We start from the raw sequence: 19,028 nt of genomic DNA, 5'->3' as shown, positions 1-19,028 counted from the left end.
CAGGTGTTTTAACACCTGAAGCTAGTTATTTGCATTATTCTGAATTTATTTTTGATTTAATGATTGTTCTAGCTGTCACAAAGAATAGATCAATTCCAGCTTCCACTTTTTCTTAGTGATTATAAAGCAGAATAATTGCTAGTTGTAAGTGTACTAACTAAAACATAACACTGACATCTACTGGTTTCCACCTATTACAGCACCCTTTGTTAGAGTTTGGCAATTAGAATTGGCAATTTTAATACTTTGTTTTACTATAGTAAAAAAAAATGAATGCACTAATAGCTATGGAAAATAGGTGATAAATGAGAATTCCCTTTAAGAGAGATGGTGAAACAAGAGAAAGACACTATACATCAAATTTGGCTGCTTATGCAAATCTGTTTGATATAATCACTTTGTTGTCTTGCATTTGGAACTTTTGGTTAAAAATTACTAATGTTTTTACTGTAGCAGCATTGAAAAATAGCCTAATTACATTAATAATATGGCAGTACCCTCCTGTGGCCTAACACAGCATTACTATTTGTAACAGGAAAGATGTTGTAATAGGAAATAAAAACAACAGAAGTCTAGATGAGTTGTTGAATAGAAGAAAAGTTAGAAAATGTTTACAAGTATTCTATGCCAGATTAAAGCAGTTTCGAATATCTGCATTTCCAATATCAGCAGAATTGAAAAGCTAAGATGGTTTATTTGAAAATAGGGCAGAAGACATATTGAAAATGAATCAAAAATGCTTCTGACCTCAAATGAGCACAGCATCTTTCAGATTTTATTAAAGCAGTTGTGTCCTCCCCCCCCCCAAGATTTCCATTTGAATATAATTAAAACAGCTACATCTCTTTTCAGGTCATGTGTTAATTAAGTGGTCCCAAGCTACTAAACACTTTCTCCCTTTTCTCCTCTCTCTTTTGAAATTGGAGATGCAAGGCTTTTTTTATTGCATCTGAACCTGAAATAGTTTGCCAAGGAGATAATTTCCATTATTTTTGACATTTCAAGCTAACAGAAGATAATTACTATTCAAAGAACTTCTGGAGTTTTCTGAAGTTGAAAACAATGGCAGGGTGGAAGTTCCCTCAGTTAAAGTATTAGAGGACAGATTAAAGAGACCTAAACATTATAGAAGAGATAGAACTGTGTATATCACAGATAACTCATCTTTAAGTTAAAGATGAGAAACTTAAACTTAACATCCTGAATTTAAATGAGAAATTCATTCTCACTTTGTCATGCTGAGAATATTGCAAGGACTCAATGTAAACAGCCTGGGTAAATTAGCAACTGCTAAAAAGTAATGGATGCAAGGCCAATCTGACTTGTTTGGCTATTTCACATAGATGGAATTGTAGTCATAGGGCTGGGAAGGAATCTCAGAGGTCTTCTAGTCCAACCTTGTCCTAGGCAGGAGTCCCTTATTCCATCCCAGATAAATGGTTGTCCAATTTTATTTTATTTTTTGCTCCTTGTCCTACCCTCAGGTGCTTTGGAGAATAAATCAATCCCCTTTTTCCTGTGACAGCCCTTTTGAGTATTGGAAAACAGCTATCATGTCCATGCTTAAGCCATGACTTTGTTAAGTTAAACATTCCTAAGTTTAACCTCCAGATCTCTCATCATCTCTATTGCTCTTCTCTGCACTCTTTCTAGGGCCTCAGCATATTTTCTGTATCGTGGTGATCAGAACTGGATGGAGTATTTCAAGTGTGGCCTTACTTAGTACAATACAGAGTGGTACTATCACTTCTTGTGTTCTGCTATCCCTGCTGATGCAGCCTAGGACTGCACTGGCTTTTTTTGTCAACGGCAATACACTGCAGGCTCATACTTAAGTGGTGGTTCCCTCTGACAAGTATTACTGTTCAGCCAGCTACTATCTAATTTGTACCTATGCATTTGGTTGTTCTTGCCTAAGTGTAGGATTTATTTTTCTCACCACTGAACTGCATCTTATTCGATGCATTATTGAATCAGTTTCTGTGCATTTGCAAAGGAATGTTTGGATGAGTAAAATGTTGGGTCAGTGCCACCAGTCAGAAGTAGGGTCTACAGTGCTTACTTCAGATGCATTAAAGGAGTTCTTTCCTCAAACTGTTATTGAAAGAAAACATACATTTAAAAGATTTCCATAGCCCTAAAAACTGCCGAGTACAGATTTACTATTCATATACCCATGAATGAAGCAGCTACCATAGCATCTTCCTTTGCTGGATATAGAAACGTTTTGGCCTATTTAAAACAAAGAAAGATATTTCTAAGGGAAATGTAGGATTAAGGAATCGGGATGATTTACCGTAACTTGAAATTTCCAGGAAGTTAGAGAAAAAAAGAGCCAAGGTGGCGCAGTGGTTAGGGTGCAGTACTGCAGGCCACTTCAGCTGACTGTTATCTACAGTTCAGCGGTTCTAATCTCACCGGCTCAAGGTTGACTCAGCCTTCCATCCTTTCGAGGTGGGTGAAATGAGGACCCAGACTGTGGGGGCGATATGCTGACTCTGTAAACCGCTTAGAGAGGGCTGAAAGCCCTATGAAGCGGTATATAACTGCTATTGCTATTGCTATTGCTAATATGTTTCTGATGCCACTATTAAGTCCTATACTTCTCCAAGCTAATCCTGGTTCCGCTACTACATTTTTGTGTTTGTATTACTTAAAATTCAGCTATGCAGAATTATACCATTTGGGATAAGAGACTCTGGCAATCAAGGTTGCCTTGAAACCTGGTGTCACCATTTAGAAAAAGCCTGCCACCAGGGAGAAGTACAAACTGATCATCAGAATTTCTGAGTATTTACAAACTGCTATAAGCTCAACCAGGATCAGATTATAACCACTGTTCTTATTTCAACTTCTGAATAGCCAATAGCCACAGGCTAATGCCTCTGAAAAGAGAAAATTATTATTGCAAAATATATATCTCATCTCAAAAAATATCATCTTCTGGAAAAAATTTCCTAGTCATTGTGGTGGCTTTGGATCAGCAATAGAACCCATGATACAAAATTGTCCATCATGGAATTGAAAGGTATTCCGAGAAGACATTTTCAAAACTTTCATCAGCTTCTTGCAGATGAACAGACCTCCATATAGTTTATTCATAGACATATTTCAAAACTGCATTTTTGATACAAATATAGGAACCATTGTTAACCATCTAGATACAAGATTCCATAATATGCCAGTCATTTCCTGTTTTTCAGTGCAGAAGCTCATGAACCCAAATGAGTTTGATTTTTTTATTATTACTGCAAAAATGCTAATCCTATTGTTTTAAACTATAATAGCACCAAATAAGAATATTTGTATAAAAGGTAATTAAAAACCAGTCAAAAATTAAATAGCTTTCCACATGTTTATTAATTATATTAAATTAACTACCGTATTTTTCAGAGTATAAGACGCACTGGAGTATAAGACGCACCCAGGTTTTGAAGAGGCAATTTTTTTTAAAAAAGTAGGTAGGTAGGTAGAGGGATAGAGAGAGAAAAATAGAAAGAGAGAGAGAAATACAGTAGATAGGTAGGGGGAGAGAGAGAGAGTAGGTGGGTAGGTATATAGGTAGATAAGACGGGGAGAGAGAGAGAGAAATACAGTAGATGGAGAGAGAGAGAGAGAGAGAGAGAGGAGGTAGGTAGGTAGGTAGATGTTTCCAGGTGTATTTATCCATGTGCTGGAGAAGAAAATCGCTGACCTGTAGCACCTAAAACTTTGTTTCTGCTGGGACAGCACTTGACCAATGTAATGCTCATCAATCCCTCTAACTAAACAGCTTTCTGAAAGGGGGAAAAAAAGTTTTTGCACTCTGCAAACCTCTCCAAAAGGGCCCGTTTTTTGCAAAAATGGGCCTGTTTTTTTTCCAAATAAAAGTAAGGTGACCAGATTTTCAGATTGGTAAAGAGGGACACCTTTGACCCGGGGGGGGGGGGGGCTTGATTAAAAAATTTATACAGAGCAACAAAATTTTTCATACAACGCAAAAATAGTATTGTAATATTTTTTTATTTCAACATAACTACAATTTAAAAATATAAATTGTAACTGTTGCCAAACATCAAAATTTTGATCACGTGACCATGAGGATGCTGCAACAGTCGCTAAGTGTGAAAATGGTCGCTAAGTGTGAAAATGGTCATCAGTCACTTTTTTCAATGCCATTGTAACTTTGGTCACTATACCACCTTTCTGGCCACAGTTCTTAAGTGAATAACTGCAGCTGATAAGTTAGTAGCATAAGTGAATCTGGTTTCCCCATTTGACTTTGGTAAAAGGTGATTACATGACCCCAGGACACTGAAACCATCATAAATATGAATCTGTTGCCAAACATCAAAATTTTGATCACATGATCATGAGGATGCTGCAACCATCGCTAAGTGTGAAAATGGTCGCTAAGTGTGAAAAATAGTCATCAGTTACTTTTTTCAATGCCATTGTAACTTTGGTCACTAAGCCCATCATACCACCTTTCTTGCCACACTTCTTAAGTGAATAACTGCAGCTGGTATTTTGTATTTTGGATAGAATCTTTTTTTAAATAGCCTAAGACAATTTAAAAAAAGAATCCACACAGAATAAATTGAAATAAAACATTTCAAACTATTCTTTCTATGCACAATATATTTCAAAGTATTGTGCATAGAATTTTTAAACATGGTTTCACTTCAATTTATTTTGGATAGAATCTTTTTTAAAATAGTCTAAGACAATTTAAAAAAAGAATCCACACAGAATTTTAAAAAATCCTATGCACAATAAATAAAATATTATTTTAAAATACATTAAAAAAATAAAAGAAAAAAACCCAGCTCACTTACCAGCAGGCTTGCACTCCAAGTAAACCCAGAATGATGTAGATGTTAATACAAAGAACTGAGCAAATTGAGATGGTGAAATTAGTCAGGGAAATATTTTTCAAAGAAACTTTGCCACCATTTTTCAGACCAGACCTCCAACCTCCGTGCCCTTCCCCTCCGGAAAATCCAGGAAGTAACACTCACGACCTCTCTAGCCATTTCCTGGAGCTCTATGGTACTTGGTCATTTTTTCTTATAAAAGTGAGTAAAAGGGGCGGGGGGGGTCTGTTTTGTTGCTTTAATGTTTTAATATCTTCAATGAAAGTACTGAGACAGAGAGAGAGGTTAGACAGGGTGTCTTTTGTCTTGCCCCGGTTAGGATTTCTTAAGCAAATCCACTGGGCTTTCAACATGAAGCAGAAAATCGGGACTTTTTTAAAACGGCCCGGGACACGGGAAAAATTATTATAAAACGTGACCATCCCGCTGAAATTGGGACGTCTGGTCACCTTAAATAAAAGGCATGAATAGCCTTGGGGGAGGGTTGCTGAGTGCTCCTGAGGGGGGGGCAAAAAAAGGAAAAAAACAACCCGTTTTTCTGTCAAAAAAATTGTATGCATAGCCTTATGGAAGCTTATAGAGTACTGCTGGGGAATGGGGGGGCAAAAGGCCCATTTTTTGGCCATTTTGGTGAAGGGGCAGGGCTTCAGGAGGCAAAAAATGCTGTATTCGATGTATAAGACGCACCCTAATTTTCAGCCTCTTTTTAGAGGAAAAAAGGTGCTTCTTATATTCCGAAAAATACGGTAGTAGGCTTATAATTTGCTGCATAACTTCTATCCACTTTTGATTACTTGGAAATAACTATTTCCACTGCTAATTCAATAAATGTATATGACACTGGGCATAATCTTATAATCTCATAAGCATGACTCTGGGCAGCTAATAGTAAAAAACAGGGAAAAACCAAGTTTAAAACAACAAAGATAACATAATTTAGTAGCCAATAATACTCAATTAATACAAAATGGGCTCATCCATACTACAATATCAGGTCTCCAGCCTTAATGCCAGGTTTTCAATGCTTTGCAAAAGACCAGGATAAGTCTCATCTCTGGGGGGATGATTTTCCAGAGAGTGGGTGGCAGTAGTTGGATTCAAATAATCTAACAACAGGTTCCCTGCCCTAATGACCAACTGGGTAGGTGGGGCTCAGTGGTCATGTGACTGGGTGGGTGTGGCCAACTCAACATCACTCACGTCAATGGTCGCTTCACCTTAGCTGTTACAATGTAATAAGGGTTAATCAGAGAGGCAGTTTCTGTAACCCGGGCAATAAAGATTGGGCTAGAAACACCAGAATGTTTCCTTCCTGCCTTCCTTGCAGGATTAGCTCTGTAATGAGGAAAAAAAACAAAATGAGATTTCTTCCAACAACTGGTTCTCCCGAATAGGTGCGAACTGTCTGAATCCCACCACTGGTGGGTGACAAAAAAGGGTCTTTTCTTAGGTCCAGCTGCCTGGCACCTTCTTGTGGATGGGACCCAGATCATGCCTCTTCTACTGGTTAATGGCTCCCCATTTAATGTCTTATGTATGGCAAATTCCTAACATTTGGGTTGCCACTCTCCCTGTGGTTGTTATGTGCTTAGTCACCATTCTATATTTATATGTTGTTTATCATTATATGCGTTTTTCACTTTTTTTATTTGCTTTTATGTTATATGATAACCAAAGTCAGCGGTCTGAGTTGGGTGACCTTATAAATCTTAGAATAATTATATTTACTCTGACCGGTGAGTGAACAGACATCTTTCACATATTCCTAAGTTTTTTAACTACAAATACTTCATTTCTTGCACCAATGTACTTGAGAACTATAATGTTATTTGCTTGACAACCTAATCTATTTTAAAATATGGGAAAGTATGGCAATTATTTTCAAAAATAGGTCAAGATGAAATAACATCAATTTTACAAATAAAATCTGACTTTTTTTTTCTAAAAAGCTATTTAAAACTTCTACAAGATTGGGTATTTTAAATCTTGACAAGCAATCCAAATACTTGCCTAGGTGATTTTTTTTAAAAAAAGAGAAGCAATTGTTTGTTCTAAAAATAAATAACAAAACAAGTTGCCTAAACCACTTGAAAGAATATTTTTATTCACACGGTCCTGAAAACTGCTTGGTGACTAATAATTCTATTAGGCACCTTCTTGAATGTGACATACTAACCTACTTCAAGGATATTAACGTTGTTCCCATTTCTGTCTCTTTGGCAATTCTAACCCAGTAGAACTGCAGTATCTAATTATGGTAAGATTTAGTTATCAAAAATTGGATTGATAGTTGAAGCTAATTCTACTACTGGTAAGTAGGATAAAATGATATAATTTTGCACACGCGTGCATTGCTTTCCTACTCCAGTCCAATAATGTGCATTTGTATTACTACCGTAAGATCCGTCTACATGTAGTTTACAAAACATCTATGACTTGTACCAAAAAATATATCATTGAGGATGTCAAGGAAATTCTTTTCTGCAAATGTATTTGCAGTAGAAAGTAGTTTCTCCCAATCTCAAAATTCAAAAATAAGTTCCTGGGACAATTCCGCGCCCCCCCCCCAAAAAAAGTGGAATATGTTAGAAGAATAAAATGGCTATTCTGTAAGAAATCCTAGGACACTGCAGAATGTCCTAGAAATCTGTAACTAATAAACCCTCATTTTATGCTCAGCATGTATATCTGTATAAATAAATATTGTCTTCAGTGACCTGCTTCCAAGGAAAGCCAAGCGCCGGCACCACTGAAGCTCCTCACAGTTCAGAGATGAGTGTACAAATGTAGCTATTCTGACTGGAGCAACACAGAAACCTATATAAATATTCACTGACCTTTTAAATGTGTGATAAATACAAAGTAAACCCTCCTACCTCCAAAATGCAAAGAAATTCATACAACAAATTAAAACTGGGTGTAGTACAACTGAACAACAAGAGTGATTCTGCCCAAGACTGGGGGTGGTTTGATGACAAAAACTTCCTTGAGGATCCCACCTTCCATAAACCTAAGGAGTGTAAACAATGCAACAGCCAATCATTCAAAACTTCCAGAATTATGATTTTTCATCTGCAGAATCCCAACTCCCTATTACAGAGGTCAAATAGCAAAGAGGAAATTTCTTATTTCTCTCTGGAAGAGTGCATATTTAACACATTTCTGTAGTTATTTGTATATCATCCCTAGTTTTGCTGATAAAATATGGGCCACAATCACCATTGCTAGAAACATTAACTGATACCCATAGCATTTTTTTTGTTATACTAAATATAAGTCATAAACTTAGAAATAGTTTAGAACCTGTTAGGAATATAATTTAACGGTTGGGTTGGCAATATATAAATCATGTAACAATGATATACCTGTTTCCTTAAATCATACTGTAAAATGTGATTGGTTGCTGTTTTCCTCAAGCGGCCATAAGAGGGAGCCAGAATGACTGTTAGCTCTCTGTTCGTTAGATGCTTGGCTGATCTGATCTGAGTGGTTTTGGAAGCTGGAAGTGCCATGAGCTGTTGTAAGTTTTGCAACTGCTAGCAAACTTTGAGTACTGAACTGATTATATGATACTGGACTATGTTATTTGGATTATCCCTTACCCGTATATACTCGAGTATAGGCCGACCCGAATATAAGCCGAGGCACCTAATTTTACCACAAAAAACTGGAAAAGTTATTGACTCGAGTATAAGCCTAGGGTGGGAAATGCAGCAGCTACCGATAAATTTCAAAAATAAAAATAGATACCAATAATGCCATTGCCCATTGAATAACATATACAGCCTGCCTGTGCCCATTAAATATACAGTAGCCATTGTAAAAATTTGCTCTGCATAACAAATTATTATCACACAATACCGGTGTATTCAATGAAATACTTCACTCACCTCATGATGCTGATGTCCCGCTGTGATGATGATGTCCCGCCTCCTATGACACACGGCACAGTGATTCCTATCATTGGATCACTGTACCAGAGGAGGTGGGACATCGCTATGTGGCTGCTTGCCATAACAAGGAGGAGGTGGGACATCGTTGCAGAGCGGCAGGAGGGGGAGGAAGGGGAATCGTAAGATAGCCCTGCATTACATTAGAACGTGAGGAGGGGGGATGGTGCGGTGCACGCTGCGCGGCAAACTGACACAGAGGGAGGGGAAACTCAGGGGCGCTGGGCCATTCACGAGCGTCACCCAGCGGCATGGCCCCGCCCCTTTTTCTCTTCCATTTCGGGCAAATTTTTCACTGACTCGAGTATAAGCCGAGGCGGCTTTTTTCAGCTCAAAAAGTGGGCTGAAAAACTAGGCTTATACTTGAGTATATACAGTAACTGAAAGACATTGATGACTGACTTGTCTTATCCGTGTATGACTTGGACTGTTTGATGGACTCTGATACCTCTATTTCCATGAAAGTAAAAGCCTATTTAAACTGCAGTGTCTCTGTATGCTGGTTTGTGTATTCTTCAATACAACTCTCACAACGCTTCGCTGAACGTACTCGCTCTCCCAACGGGGAGCTTACCTAACACTGGTTATGGGCCCAGAGTGTACCAGACGTAGCTGAAGAAGAGTTGGTGTTGATGCGCAATACCGTATACAGACAGCTGTTTATTTAGTGATTCTACTATCCTGGAGAGGATGTGAGCGACACATCAACAAGCCTATCAATGATAACCTGGTTGGATGGAACAAACTATGTTTCCTGGTCTATGAAATGCAGCCTACTCCTGCGTAGGGAAGGTTTATGGGATGCTGTACAGAATCCCCCAGATGTAACTGCTTGGAATCCAGATAACAATGATGATGCCAAGAAGATAGCATATTTTCAGCAATGCAACGAACAGGCGTTGTGTATTATTGGTCTAACACTGAATGACCAACAATTAGTTCATATTCGTGGTGAAAATTCTGCTACAAGATGTTGGGAGAATTTACAGATACATCTTACACACAAACTGTTTAGGGCACATCTTCTGAGAGGTGGAGATATGTTAGCTCATTTAACCTTTATAAAAAGGGTTTTTCAGGAGCTACATAAAAAAGAACTATTTTTTTTCTGAGCTACATCAAGTTTATATCATACTCTCCTCACTGGATGAGAGTTATGATGTTTTTGTATCTTCTCTTGAAGTCCTAACCCGAAATGAACTAACATTGACTGACATAACCACGACTGTTGGAAGAGTAAAAAAAAAGGATGGAGAGGGAACAACTGAGAGAGAAACAGAGGTGGGTTCCTACCAGTTCGCACCTATTTGGTAGAACCGGTTCGTCAAATCTACCAAACCGGTTAGAAGGGGTTCCACCAGTGGACCTGGAAAGCAGGCCACACCTACAGAAGAGGTTCCAAAATTTTTTGAAACCCACCACTGTAGAGAAACCACCACAACATGAAGAGTCACCTTCTACTGCCTATACTGTTCGAAAATGTTATTCTTGTGGGGCTAGGGGACATATAGCTAGATTCTGTAAAAAGGCAAAACAACAGAATGCCGGAAGAGCTAGAAAAAATGCTAATGTCAACTTAGCTATTTCTACTTTGGCTATGTCTAGCAATGCACCTGTAAACCATGATTTGTGGGTTGTTGATAGTGGAGCATTACAGTGCATTGTTAGGGATAGAAAAAGGTTTGTAAAAATGACCATGAGCAAGGAACATGTATTTTTGGCAAATGGATGGAAGGTGAAGGCGTCTAGTGAAGGTAATGCATGTTGTTCATTCCTAAATGAGCAGTTAGACATAGCTGTATTATTGAAAAGGAGGGTTACAGGGTTACTGCTACTTTAAAAAACAGTTTGTATGTTATACCGGATGGCCAGATGGCTAACACAGCTTATCATAATGTTAAACCCCATGACGAATGCATACATTTACTACATAGACGCATGGGGCACATTAATTTCAAGATGCTGCAACAAACTGTTACATTGGCAGAAGGAGTAAAATTAAAACCATGTGAAAAATATTTAAACTGCAATGTTTACAATCAGGAGAAAAGCAAAGTTACTCCAGCAAACAGATTGAATGGTTTTAAAACAAACAAACCTCTGGAGGTTGTTTTTGCTGATTTAATAGGACCTTTGAAACCCAGTTTGGGAGGTGCCTCTTATGTTTTGAGTATCATGGATCATCATTCCCGATACGGTTTCTATTACTTAATGAAAAACAAAACAAACATTTCAGAATTTTTTTAATTGGCTGAGGTTTGCAAAAAGAAAGATGAAGGCCAAGGTTATTACTGTAGTTACTGATAATGGGACGGAGTTTACCAATTATAAATCCCAAACAACGTTAATAACAGCTGGAATCGAGCAAAAACATTCTGCTCCTTATAGGCCACAACGTAACTTGTTTGTAGAACGAAGGGGGCAAACATTACAGGCCATGGCTCGAACTATGATAGCCGATTCAGGTTTGCTGGAAACACTGTGGGGTGAAGCTATGTGTAGTAACCATGTTTTAAATAATGTGGTGAATACAACAACCGGTGAATTGCCATTCACTAGGTAGCATTGCAGAAAACCAGATCTGAGTTACCTACATACATTCGGAGCCCCAGCATGGGTGCATATACCATCACAAGTGAGACTGAAAGGGCAGAAAAGAGCTTGACAGTTATTTTTTGTAGGATATGAGGCTAACTATAGATCATTTAGGTTTTGGGAGAAGGGCACAGCTAAGGTTCACTGTAGCGCTAGTGTTAAGTTTATAGAACACGTGAGGTGGAATAAATTAGAAACAAATGATAATGTAATTATCAACACCCATGTAGTCCCTAATGATGAGGTAGGAAAACCAGTAATTAAGGAAATTAAGGAAGAAGTACATGACGAACAAGAAGAACAAGAGCAGGTTATACAGGAGAGTCCACTGGTGAGTCCTGAAATATATAGACGTTCAACTCGTGTAACTAGACCACCTGACAGGTATCAGACATCTATAGCATGTCAGGCAAATAACGTTCCTGCTAATTACCAAGAATTAACTCTATATCCAACTGAGGAACAGAAAGCTTGGAAAGATGCAATGGAAAAGGAATTAAAATCATTGCAAAGGTTAGGTGCATGAAAACGTAAAGTTACCACCAGGTAAACATGCCATTGGTTGTAAATGGATTTACAAACTTAAAAATAGTGTAGATGGGACTGTAACCCATAAAGCCAGGTTAGTTGCACAAGGGTTTGCTCAGTCAGGAAATGACTATGATGAGGTCTTTGCACCTAGTTTAAAGGCTACAACGTGCAGCATTAGTGTGGGCAGCTAAGAATGAATATATACTTAATCATTTAGATGTAGAGACAGCATATCTACATGCACCGTTGCAACATACCATATTTTCACGACTATAAGCCGCACTGAAAATCCTAAAATTTTTCGTTATAATGTTTTATTCATTTTCATTTTCAATTTTGTACATTCACTTATATACTGGATATTGGTAATAATAATATTATAATCGTAAGAAAAACAAAAAACAAACAAACAAACAAAACAAAAAAAAAACACCCCCAACCGAAACACAACTCATAAACCCCACCTATCACTTTCACACATCCCTTCTTCTCCCCCTCCAACTTTCCTTTCTCCCTCCAACAATCACCCCTCCTACTTCCCTTTCCCCTCCTATCTTCCTTTCTCGCCTTTCTCACCCTCCTTCCCCTCTCATCCTCCTTACATTCCCCTCTTCCTCCCTCCTTACTTCTCCCTCTTCTTTTCCTCTACTTCTCACTATGGTGCATTTCTCTATTCCTTACACCCAGAAAAAAAAAAAAAGGAAAGAAAAAAGCAATAAGAAAAAAAAAGAGAAAAATAAAAAGAAAAGATAAGGAACAGCAGTATACAAGTGTATTCTTCTATATATTGAAGCTATATCTCCACCCACCCACCCACCCCCAATGAATCCCCCTCCCTAACCCCCTCCGACTTCCCAGGTCACACGCCCGGCACAGTTCAGTACCATTCACCTTCAAAGTATCTTATTAACAATAATAATGAAGATAAAATAAAAAGAACACTCCGAAAAAGAAAACAAAAACAAAAAAGTAAATAAAGTAAAATTAAAAACTCTTTTGCATTATGCTCAGCCTCCCATCATTCTTCAAATTTTAAACAGTATAAATCATTCCATTTATATTTTGTCCTCGTCCCTTAGTTCTTTGATATTTACCCCCATCTTCCTATAGAATCTCCAGATAGTCTTTCTTAAGCTTATATTCAAATATTAGTTTATACAAAAATCAATTTGTCTTCATATTTTCGCTGCTCATCTTCCTATCCTTCGTTTCACGTCTCCATTCCTCCCAAGCCCAGATTGCATAAGATTAGGATCTTGCTCTTCACTTTAAAATCCTGAGCTTTTTATATTATACTTCAGACTTGTAGATTCATAAAACATATGCCCAAAATTCCTGCCAGTTCGTTCAATCCCAAGATTCCTTCATCAATATCCCACTCCACCTTCCTTTCTGCTCCACACTCCATTCACCCCAAACCGCAATTCAAATAAATCTTAGTCCCCGCTTTCCTCACAGAAAACACTTCGTGCGCAGTTCGGATTTAAACTCAAATAAATCTTGTAAAAGTCCCGTATCAATACACAGCTTTACCATTTTTCATACCAAACAGAAATCCTAAAGTTTTAATCAGTCCAAAAGCTTAGAAAGTATTTTAGAAACATCGCTGGGTCTATATTCTTTACTCTTCTGCCCTTCCGGAAAGAAAAGGCAACCCTCTGCCTTATAACCACGTGTCCCGCTGCTTTGAAGATATAACTGAATCCTCAGTTTCCGCTCTTCTGCCTCTCCAGTAGGGGGAGAGCAACTCCCTCCTTCTTGTAGTCAAATGAGTTGCTGCTTGTCTTTCCTTCACCTTGTCCTTCCGCATTTCCGGGTGAGTCAGGAAGCCCCGCCTTCAGAGTTTTATAATAAAAGTCCCGAGCTTCCGAAACAGAATTAATACGAAATCTTTGATTTTCAAATGTAACTGTAATTCCAACTGGAGCCTCCCATTTATACTTTATTTGACGATTTCTGAGTTCTTGGGTTAAAAAAGTATAACTTCTCCTTGCGTGGAGCATCTGAAGCGGAATATCTTTAAAGACGAACAGATCGTGGTTCTCAATTCGGAGCCTGCTTTTATAAAACTTTTGTAAAATCGCATTTCTGGATTCTCTTGTGAAAAAATATATAATTATGTCTCTTGGAAGCTGTCGTTGCTCCGCCACGTGCGAATTCTGGCGATAGATTTTTCGAATATTCCAATCAAAATTAAGTCCTGGGCCTCCCACCAGTTGGCTGAAAGCTGCTGCAAAAGTCTGTTTCAAACTCTCTCCTTTCCTTTCAGGCAATCCTCTAACTCGTATTGCAAACGCCTTTGTATTATAATCTATCATTGTAAGTTGTGTTTGGTTATTAATAATCTCTTGTTGTAAAGCTTGAATATTAGAAGACAAATCAAGATTAGCCCTCTCCAAAGATTCCAATTTCGTCTCCATTTCTGCAACATAATCTGTTAAAGTAGACGCGACTTCAAACACATTCGCATTCATCTGGGCAATTTTGGCATGTATTTTATCGCATAAATCCAACACAAATTCTTGAATTTCTTTTCTAAAGTCATTAATTATTTGGGAGAGAAGCTCCTGTGTCAAGAAATCTCCAGTAGATGGCGTAGGAGACAAAGGCAGCGATTTGGTAGCAAGTTCTTTAGGCACAAGGGGGGAGGGTTTTTTTGCCTGTTTAGACTTGGGAGGCATTATAGATAAAATCTGAGAATAGACAGATAAACAGTGTCTTCAGCTGGCCAGTTCTCAATAAATTATTTGTGGACTTTGCTCATTAATGAGTAGCGATCTCCGGGGAAATAAAGCCAGTTAATTACGTCATCAATCACCAACACAGTAAAACGCCATTTTGTGTCCCAATTGCGCAGAGAAGTTCAAAGGAAAAACAAGGCTGGTGTTTAGATAGTTAAAAAAAAACACACACATCACAGAGGTGTGACCCGCTCGTATTATCTTAAAAGCAATTTGTCATTGTCCTGAGTGCGGGGGAGGCTGTCTAGGGCTGCAAAAAGGCAGCTGTAAAGAAATGGCTGGAGATGAAAGCTCAGCTACGTTGGATCCGTTCTCTGTTCGCAGCCCAAAAAAAAAAAGAAGAGGGCTGTGAACTACGAATAAATCCTGACACCTGAGCTTCTGCCTGTCCCTTTCTGCCAGAAAGGGATGATATCTATTGATCTTAATTAGATATACAAACCAGATCTTTAAGAGGGGCTTCGTTGAGCTCCTCGGCGACAGGCTCCTCCCACAGGAAGCCACTGAAAATCCTAAAATTTGATTAAAAACCGGCAGTGCGGCTTATAACCCGGTGCGCTTTATATATGGAAAAAGATCGAAAATCTCTCCCTCCCGATTTTACGCTCAAACTTGAAGCTCGCAAGCGAATGACCGCGAGCAGGCATGCACACGTCCCTTGGGTCTCTCCCTCCCGATTTTACTTACGCTCAAACTTGAAGCACGCACACGTCCCTTGGGTCTCTCCCTCCCAATTTTACTTACGCTCAAACTTGAAGCACGCACACGTCCCTTGGGTCTCTCCCCCCCGATTTTACTTAAAAAGGGAGTGGGGAGGATTTGGGGATTTCATAGTATCCTTCCCCTGGAATGGGGAGGAATTGGGGATTTTGCAGTATCCTACCCCTGGAGTGGGGAGGAAATGTGGATTTCATAGTATCCTTCCCCTGGAGTGGGGAGGATTTGGGGATTTCATAGTATCCTTCCCCTGGAGTGGGGAGGGAATGGGGATTTCAAAGCATTTTAAACTATACCTTATAACCTTCCAAATGGAATAATAATAATATAAGAATGGCAAAGAAAAAGAATAATTATGCTTTATATTTTTACTGTCATTTATTATCTTACAGGTAGGCAGGCTAGGAAACGGAATGAACGAGTGGCCAGGCAGGCTAGGAAACGGAATGCAGGCAGGCTAGGAAACGGAATGAACGAGTGGCCAGGCAGGCTAGGAAACGGAATGCAGGCAGGGGGGGGGGAACGAAATGAACGAGTGGCCAGGCAGGCTAGGAAACGGAATGCAGGCAGGGGGGGAAACGGAATGAACAAGTGGCCAGGCAGGCTAGGAAACGGAATGCAGGCGGGGGGGGAACGAAATGAACGAGTGGCCAGGCAGGCTAGGAAAAGGAATGCAGGCAGGGGGGGAAACGGAATGAACGAGTGGCCAGGCAGGCTAGGAAACGGAATGCAGGCGGGGGGGGGGGGAAACGGAATGAACGAGTGGCCAGGCAGGCAGGCTAGGAAATGGAATGCAGGCAGGGGGGGGAAATGTTGCAAAAAAACCGTGCGGCTTATAACCCGGTGCGCTTTATATATGGAAAAAGTTTGAAAAATTAACGTTAACTGATACTGCGGCTTATAATCCAGTACGCCTTATGGTCGTGAAAATACGGCACTATATATTTACAGAAGCCTGCAGGGTTTAAAACTGATAGTAACACTGATTGCTGGAGGTTGAAAAAGAGTCTGTATGGCTTGAAGCAATCAGGATATGAATGGAATCAATGTATAGTGAAAGAATTAACTAAGATAGTTTTTAAAGCTGGCATGGCTGATCCATGTTTGTTTAAGAAAATAATTGTGTTATTTCATTGTTGCTATTGTTCACTGATGACATAGCATTAATCACTAAAACTGAGCAAGAAGCTATGAGGATTATAACACTGTTAAGGACGCAGTTCAGTATAAATCATCTCGGTGAGATTAGGCAATATCTTGGTTTACAAATAGATAAAACTAGGGGAGGATACAAAATCTCACAAACCGAGAAGATTAATCAGCTACTCAGAACGTTTAGGATGGAACTGTGTAAACCAGCTAAAATTCCAATGGGTCAGGAATTTAGCCATGACGATGTAAAAAGCCCTGTGTTTGATAAAGGTAGTTATCAATCATTGATTGGTAGCTTATCGTATCTGGGTAATTGGTCAAGGCCCGACATAGCATATAGTGTAAATCAATTAGCCAGATTTAATGCTGAATCTACTGAAAGTCACTGGCAAGCTGCTAAGAGGATTTTAAGATATCTTAAGCAAACGATGCATTATGCATTGTATTTAGAACCTAAAGATGATCTGAGCTTAACTGCATATGCTGATATAAGTTTTGCTACGGATGTGTCTACACGGAAATCAACATCAGGGTTTGTTGTATTCCTGGGAAAGGCATTAATTGGATGGCGGTCTATTAGACAAAAACATTTAAGTCTATCGACTATGGAGGCTGAGTTCTCATGTCTGTCTTATTATGTACGGATTTGATTTGCTATAAACAACTCCTACTTGATATGGGAAGTGACATACGAGAGCCTATTGTTGTTTACGAAGACAATCAAGCAGCAATTCGGATGGCATCCAATCTTGCTGTAAAAACTAGGTCAAAACACACTGATATAAGTTATCTGAATGTACAGCAAAGTGTGAATAGTAAATTAGTTTCAGTGGAGTATTGTATGTCTGAGGATAACCACTTTACCAAGGCCCAAGGTAATATAAAGCATACGGATTAAGATTTTAAGATTTATATATTGTCCTACCCAAAGGGGAGAATGTTAGGAATATAATCTAACGGTTGGGTTGGCAATATATAAATCATGTAATATGTAAATCATGTAACAATGATATACCTGTTTCCTTAAATCATACTGTAAAATGTGATTGGTTGCTGTTTTCCTCAATCGGCCATAAGAGGGAACCAGAATGACTGTTAGCTCTCTGTTCGTTAGATGCTGGGCTGATCTGATCTGATCTGAGTGGTTTTGGAAGTTGGAAGTGCCATGAGCTATTTTAAGTTTTGCAACTGCTAGCAAACTTTGAGTACTGAACTGATTATATGATACTGGACTATGTTATTTGGATTATCCCTTAACTGAAAGACATTGATGACTGACTTGTCTTATCCGTGTATGACTTTTGACGGTTTGATGGACTCTGATACCTCTATTTCCATGAAAGTAAAAGCCTATTTAAACTGCAGTGTCTCTGTATGCTGGTTTGTGTATTCTCCAACACAACTCTCATAATGCTTCGCTAAACGTACTCGCTCTCCCAACGGGGAGCTTACCTAACAGAACCATTGAGTATTTCTGAAATAGCTAACCCATAAACATGTGGCAGAAATAGCAGAAGTATATTAAAAAAATATCTATTAGATCTGTAAGAAAGATTTAAAAGACTTCACCTCCACACTCCAGATGAAAATGAAAATACTCCAGGTCCATCTGCAAAAAGCTATACGCTCGTACCTAATAAATCAGTTGCCAGGTTTTCAAAATTTGAATGAAACAAACATCTAATGCCCGCCAATCCTGTTTGCAACTCCCACTTCAGCAATGAAGACTCCACGTTAGAACATGAAATATCTTCATTTTGGTGCAGTAGAAATGTCTATGCAATATTTTTTCACACATTTTATGTAAATACATATTTTATATAAACAGGCAAACATGTTGTTTTGATTAGTGAATACCTCAAATCTAAATGTCCTTCGTACAAGCTTCATTATGAGTGGATATCGTTCCCTCCTAGGGTAAACGTCTTACAGCCTCAATTTTTTGAGGGTTACCTACAAATCAGGTTTGACTCTTGGCAAATGACTGAACAAGTCCCTGCGGTTTTCTTGGCAACGTTTTCGGAAGTGGATTGTCATTGCCTGCTACCTAGGGCTGAGAGAGAGGGACTGGCTCAAGGCCACACTAACCGCCATCTCCTTTCTAGTCTGACACCTTAACCACGACGCCAAACTGGTTCCCTTACAACCTCAATTACCAGCGGTAATATTACAACTGAATAGCGCAACGCTTGCAGCTAATTCATAAGCAAGCCCCGGAACTCAACGGGATTTTAGTTCTTAATAAATAAAAATTACGCAATTTAGTGATTTTTTTTAAAACTGCCTTTCAAACTTGAGAATCGTCTTGACGGTTTGGTTCCCTCTATCACAACATGTTTTGCATTAACTCCTCACCATATTCCCCTTTCTTCGAATCTTTGCTTACAGGCTCTAACCCCCACGTTAAAAAAAAAGCAAAGCGACCCGCTAAGTTTCCCGACGTGATGAAACCACACTTTCTACCATCTTAAAACGCCCACAAAAAC

General features: G+C 38.9%; 1 long non-coding RNA gene across 1 annotated transcript in view; it reads right to left on the bottom strand.

Annotated features, from left to right (window-relative positions):
* The window catches only part of LOC148048069 (uncharacterized), a 111,003-nt gene that overhangs the window by 91,737 nt on the left and 238 nt on the right, over positions 1–19,028 (bottom strand). The window lies entirely within an intron of this gene.

This window comes from Thamnophis sirtalis, unplaced genomic scaffold (assembly GCF_051295495.1).
Source record: "Thamnophis sirtalis isolate CommonGarterSnake01/CBP01778 unplaced genomic scaffold, rThaSir2_p1.2 scaffold_3, whole genome shotgun sequence".
NCBI lineage: Eukaryota > Metazoa > Chordata > Lepidosauria > Squamata > Natricidae > Thamnophis > Thamnophis sirtalis.
Note: the sequence above shows the minus strand (reverse complement) of the source record. Positions and strands in the feature narration are given on the sequence as shown.